The following is a 7,236-nucleotide window of genomic DNA, read 5'->3' as shown; positions in this document are numbered from 1 at the left end:
TCTTGCATTGCCTGGATCTTTTTGGGGTCCACCTTGACACCTTCACGCCCCACAATGTGGCCCAAATACTCAACTTGTACCATGCCAAACGAACACTTAGACATCTTGACAAATAATTTATGCGTGCGGAGCAGTTGCAAGAGTAGATCTACATGCTGAAGATGTGTCGTCCAAGTGCCACTATAGATGAGGATGTCATCGAAGAAGACAAGGACAAATTTTCTGAGATATGGTTTGAGGAGGTGATTCATAAGGCTCTGAAAAGTAGAGGGGGCATTACAGAGACCAAATGGCATGACCAGGAACTCATAATGGCCTTCATGAGTTCTGAAAGCCATCTTGGGAATGTCGACTTCCTTCATGCGAATTTGGTGGTAGCCTAAGCGAAGATCCAACTTAGTGAAGAATTGAGCCCCATTGAGTTCGTCCAGCAAATCGTCAACCACCGGGATGGGAAATTTATCTTTGACTGTCAACTTATTGAGGGCCTTGAAGTCGGGACACATCCGCCACTCCCCATCTTTCTTGAGGACCATGACCACTGGGGATGAATAAGGACTAATGCTGGGACAAATGACACCTGCTTCCAACAATTCCTTGATGATTTTTTCTATTTCATTCTTTTGGGTGAATGGATATCTGTATGGCCGCACATTTGGGGTTTGGGCCCCTGGAACCAATGTGATGCTATGATCATGTTCCCCTCGCGAGGGTGGAAGCTCATGAGGCTTGTCAAAGACCGTCCGATGTTTATTTAAAATCTGTTGCATCTCAGGATGAATTGGCAGAGACATGGTGTCGACTACCTGGATGGCATTAAATTGAGCTACCACTCCATGATGGCCCTTTTTTAACAATTTTTCCATCCTATGCGAGCTGATGATAGAGGGGGCTCCCGCCTGTAGTCCACGGAGGGTATGTGTGGAGTTGTTCTACTTAAAACTCATATATAACTCCTGGAAATCCATTGTGATTGGCCCAAGAGTGCGGAGCCATTCCGCGCCTAGGGCAATGTTGCAACCCCCCATGTGTATTGCAAACATGTGGGTTTTCAATTGATAATCCCCCAATGAAGTTTGACATTTTCACAGCAACCTTCACATTTCATTGTGCCCCCATCTGCAATTTGGACTTGGAAGTTAGAAACTGCCCAGACAAAACAATGTGCTGCTTCAGCGATCTTTTGATGGATGAAATTATGGGTACTTCCACTATCAATCAAGACTACTACTGGGGCGATGTTTAAGAAAACCCCTGATTTTGAGAGTTTGAGGGGAAGAAATTCCTGCCAATGCATTTAGCGAAATAATTGGTTCATCAGATACAATCTCCTTTTGGTTATCTTCTTCGATCGCCTCTGGTTCCTCAAGTGGTGGATCTTCCTCGGTGGAGCTGTAGTCAGTGGCATCTATTTGAAAAAACTTGGGCTCTTTGCATTTATGACCCGGGGAATATTTGTCATCACAGTAGTAACATAGTCCTTGTTTCCTTCTTTCGGCCATTTCCGCAGGTGACACCTTTTGAATCTTAAGTGTCTGAGTCGTGTTGGGAGCCTGTGAGGGACGAACTTTAGCGGGGAAGTTGGGGAGGCTGGATTGGGTTGTTAATGCACGTTCCAACTTACGAGCTACCTGGCACGCCTCTATCCATGTGGGAGGGTGGTGGAGTAGAACCTGAGATTTGATGGCTTCTTTAAGACCGCTGATAAAGCATTCCATGTAGAACTCATCTGTGAGACCCTTAGTGCGGAAGGCTAAGGCTTCAAAAGTAGTAATATTTTCCTCCACTGTACCTGTCTGTCAGAGCTTAGTGAGACGCCCCAAAAAAGAGTCTTCCTGTTCAAAGCGATTTCGAAGAGCTTTGGCAAATTGGGCCCAATTCTGAAAATGTCCATTGCAACGCTGATGCCATTCCTTCCATTGCCATCTTTCATTGTCCAAGTACATGGTGCCCACCATAAGCTTAGTCCCCTCATCTATGATATGATTCAATTGGAAATACTGCTCCATTTGTGCTAGCCATGCAGACGTGTGAGAACCGTCAAATTTATGCATATCCAACTTGGGAGGTCGTTGACTGGGTGGTGGGTGGGTGTGCCAGACGTGGGGAGAGTGGCTAGACTCACCCTCATGGTATTCATGACCATTATTCGCCTCCTTGTGGGCTGGCTCCTTGCCCTTCAGTGCGTTCTGTATCTGGATACTTATTCCTTTAATCTCATGTTGTATTTCATTCACCGAAAATTGGATGGAGTTCACCTGGTTTTCAATTTTGTCCATCCTTTCATTGGCCATTGCTTGTGCGCGAGTTTCTACCATTCACCAACCTGATGAAAAATTGGGACCGCCAAAATTTTTTTACTAAGAAATTGAATGGTACCACCTTGCTCAGCTTGTCGTCCTGATTCTTATGGGCTAGGTCACCAATAAGCGCCCCGGAAGATCTCCGACACTTTTTTTTTTTTTTTGGAAAACTCCTAACGGAGTTTTACTCCTTCCTGATCAATACTGCAGTCGCCAAATCCTCAAAATGTCAATGCCGCCAAAAGTCCTGCGAAAATTATATCCAGGTACAGGAACCCTTCACAACTACTCCGATCTGTTGGATCTGAGAGATCTGAATGGTGGAACAACTGCTGCTGCTGATCTGATGGAGCTGTGGGACTGATGTCTGCTGCTGCTGCACTTGCTGATCTGGAATAGATGATGTGTGATCCCCCGATAGAAAGGGAACTATGGTCTTGAGGAGTGTCAGGTGCTACAGATCACAATATACATAAGGGTCTGACAGTAGTACTCGGCCCAATGTTTTAGGGCTCTAACTAAGGAAGATCGACCGTACCCTTAGCCATACAACCTGACTACCCTATCATACGGGCGAGTAATCTCTCCGAGTGTTGTTCTCGGTGTACGGTAGCCACAAGACGGCCGAAGGTTTATCTATGGCGAGGATTCAAGGGAGCTAGGGGGATTCCTATATACCCAGAGGGTACGTGGAAGACAGTCCGTGCGCGGTTCTGTCTAATGCGCTACTACTCGAAGGGGTACCCACAGGGGTTACAAGGGAGTCCAACAGACATGACCACCTCTTGTATTTCCTGTGTGCATGCCTCCCCAAATCCGCAGGTTTATGCGCTTAACGACAGATGCCGTGGTTTAAAGACGCCGGAACACGTCTCTAGCCAAAAAAATTTTTTGCTAAAATTTGGAGATCCCACCGAGCCCTGGAAAGTGCTCTGATACCACGTGTTATGCTCTTTAACCTGCAAAGTAATACCAAACATAGAATATGCGAAGAAAAGATACCCAGAACACAAAATATGCGAAGAAAAGATACCCAGAACACAGAATAGCAATGATTTTATTATTCAGAGAGAAATGTTCACAGGCCTCTTCGAGGGGGCAACCTCCAATAGAGCAGAGCTCGATTACAAAAACAAGACACGATACTCCTCGCAGGGAGTCTCTATCCTTTATATATGACTCATAAATGCAATACCATGGGCCAATACCGTGGGTTTTATTAATACCATCTATCTAATACTACCGCCCATTTGCAACTAACTGTGGTCCCATCATTAATTGCGGGTTAACCACTTACAAATATTAATATGGGCTATATTAACTCTTGACTATGACGTGATCCCATGACATAAATAAGGGGGTTAGGGTGGGACCCTAACATGCACATTTTAGCAGACATTCGAAAAATATCAGTTACTAGACTCAGGCATTGCGCTTTTGTTGAAGATGATGATTTTGATGGGTGGAAGTATATAGTTGAGACAAGTGTTTTCCAATGGGTTTATGATGATGTGGGAGTTTTTTTCTACTTGTTTGGCAGATCAATAAGTATAGGAAATTATCGGAATCTTGCAAACCATCAACTCATTGTGCTTTCTACTACATTTATGTTGAAGAAGGGAGTAGCACAGCGAATGCATTGTGCCTCCACACAGTCAATGCTTTGACCATGAATTTTGTGTCTAAACTTTCTGTAATTTTCTTTTTCGTCATGGTAAATGTCTTGAAATGTTTTTGGAGGTTTGAGAATCACTTTTACGCATGTATTTAACGTAATTTGTTTAATAATTTCTTAGTCAAAACAATTTCCTAGTTTTTAGAGAGTAGTTCTACATTCGCTACTGAAGGCAAAAACTAAATATTTTTAAGGGAATATGGTTTCTAAAGGAAGTAACTAATTTTTTTTATCTATATATGATGTATTTTTTTATTAAGAAAAGGGTTGGTTGGTCAGGGTTAGAGAAAGAAGACCATGTGCATTGTATATCGTCATTAAAGTTTTAGTCAATGATGAAGGCTTAAGTCAAATTTTACATGGATTCATGTGTCAATTGCTTATGGTGATGTTTTCTCTCATGTATACTAATTTCTCTCTATTATAACCATGTTTTATTTGTTATTTCTTAATGTTTATTTTAAGCAAGAATTTATCTCAGAATTCATTGTTAAAGTGCTCTACTATAGCTTTCTGAACATTTAATGTTTTTCCTTCCATTGTGAAATCTAGATTTCATCCTCAATTAGATTATTTAGATGTTATTATTTCCATTACTCCTCTACTCACCATCTCTATAATAAAATTTGGCAAAAACACCATAAGCATTTTCCTATCTTTCCCTTGTCTAAGTTTTCCTAAATTTCCCCATCATACCACTGAAAATCATTAGCTCCACATGACCGTATGCCTAATGGATTTTTCCTCTTCCCTACCTTAAAAACATTAAACTTATTCCTATCCGATCACAATACCTATCCTAAGACTTAAGACTGGTGATTCATACAGAGAGAGCCCTCTCTAAAACTGGAAGGGCTAGATTCCAGTTTTAAAGTGGTTTATGGTTTCCTTTGGGTTCCTCTCCTCAGCCTGGAGGTATTACAGAGTGCTAACATAGTGGTTTTGTTGTTAGGGAGTGAAAGTTCCATCTCCCCAAGAAAGAACCAACAAGTTTCAGATTAGATTGTTGATGGTGGATAGTAGTTAGACACAAGGACACTACATCATTCACCTAGCGACTCCAAATAAGTTTCAACCTGATCCAAAGACTCCACTAGAAATAGGGTCCAGAAATCAGTGTTTCATTGGTGACTCCACTGGTTCAATATGAATTCTAAATTTGCAAGGTATATACCCATGCACCGCTCACATATCCTAGGTTTTCTCAATCAAATGCCTAGTGTAGATTGGAAAACCTACCTGGCAAAATTCAAAGATGAAAAAGGAGATGATGATGCCTTTCGTTTGGGAAAATTTCATATGCACAAACATAGGTTAGGGATTGGTTTTCATGAAGACTTTTTAATGAATATGTTTATGACAACTTTAGAAGAAAAAGCACGGTCTTGGTATGAAGGATTGTCTCATGCTAGCATTTATTCCCTTAAATATTTCTACAGAGTGTTCTATAAGAAATATAAGTATAGTTACTCTTCTATAGTATTGGTTGAAACCTTCTGTGGTGCTTTTGATTGTCTTATGCGACGTTTCAGAATTGATATTGAAGATGAGGATTTGATGGATAATGAAATCAAGGAAACCCTTTTCTAAACTATCTTCTCATCAGGAAATCACAATAGTAGAGGCTAGCTGCCATGACACTCCGGAAAATATTCAACATAATACACTTTCTCCTTTGATTATAGATCAGAATTTTAATGCTCAAATTCATACTTTTGTCCTTCAAAATGGTGATGAAATTCTACAGTCCTTAGAAGCTTTAAAGAAACAAAACATTGATTTGTATAAGTAATCATATTTTGGAATTCTCCAATCTTTACCTAAGTCATATACTCAAGTAAATGGTCAAATTAGATTCAATGAAGTGTTGATACCTCCATATGACATTTGTGATTCAAATCCTAAAAGAAGATATGAAAAATAAAATGTTGTTCCAGGTCCTTTGGTATTTTTTTGTTGAAAAAAGAATGTTTTAATCTTTTAGCTCATCAAGAAGAGGCATCAAATGAAAATTTCTGAATTTATATTCCCAAAAAGTTTAGACAGTAAACAGACAAATGACATAGAATTTCAAAAAAAAAACACCATAGTAAATGATATTTTTCATTCTGAAACACACGAAGACAACGAGGAAGTAGTTGTTATTTTTTATTCTTTTTAAGATTAGGGTGATACTTTTGTTGAAGTACACGAAAGGTTATGTTTATATGATCCTAAAACACATGCAATGGACATTATTCGAGAATGTATAGAGCTTCTCCCTGAGATGCATGATAGGAGAGATGAAAAATTAGTTCCTTTCTCATTCAAGGATGGTCATAAGGCTATTGAGTGAGAAATAAAGAAGCTAGTAGTAAATCATGAAGAACAATCCTTACTTGATGATCAACAAACAAATAAGCATTCCCTTTGTGATTTCTATGACCATTTCAACAGATTATTGCAGTCACTGGAACAGAAGAACGTTGTGGTATTTATGGATCATGAAGACGTTTTCAGTGGGAAGTTTGAGTTGTCATTTTCTGAGTTTACTTTTATGCCTGAAGAAGTTGAATGTAAGCTTCAGTCAAGTAGTCATTTTCTTGATTGGTTGCATTGGAAATTTTTTATCACTTTATATTGCAGCCATTTTAGGAGGATATAGTAGGAAATGGTGTCATAAAAAATAACACGTTGGGAAAAAACTTTCTTAGTTTTATTTTTAGTTTTCCAAGTAGTTTGTCTAAGTCAAAATTCAGTTTGCAACTTCAGTATGGGTTTGCAGTGTGATTATTTTAATATCATGTTCATGTGCAATATTGAATTGGTTTTAGTTATAAATTGGTGAATCTCACAGGGCAGAGCAAGTTGCAGTTTTCAAGTTGGGAGCAACCCAATGGATCAGGCTACTAGTCTACGATGTTCTTTGGCACCTCATAGGGAGGATTTCATCCCTATTGGAGCCAATGTTAGTGTTCTATATTATAGTAGTCAAAAGCAAGATTCATATTTTCTATAATTTGGTAAGTTTGTAAAATATTTCCTATCATTTCATAGGGATCAAGACTTAGTGTTAGTTTGACTGGAAAATAAAGTCAAGTTGTCAATATTTTTACAAGGGTTTTGGTTTAATATGTTAAGGGAAATATGTAACCCAAAGTCATGAGTGAAAGATAGTGGTCTCAATCCAATCATTTTTGTTTTCAAATCAAGCATGTGCTATGACATCACCCTTCAATGCAACAAATATGAGACATGTTGTGCATCCTTCTTTGTTGC

This window comes from Pinus tabuliformis, chromosome 2_2 (genome assembly GCF_031772625.1).
Source record: "Pinus tabuliformis cultivar Carrire ecotype Pingquan chromosome 2_2, CPIR1, whole genome shotgun sequence".
NCBI classification, from domain to species: Eukaryota; Viridiplantae; Streptophyta; class Pinopsida; order Pinales; family Pinaceae; genus Pinus; species Pinus tabuliformis.
Note: the sequence above shows the minus strand (reverse complement) of the source record.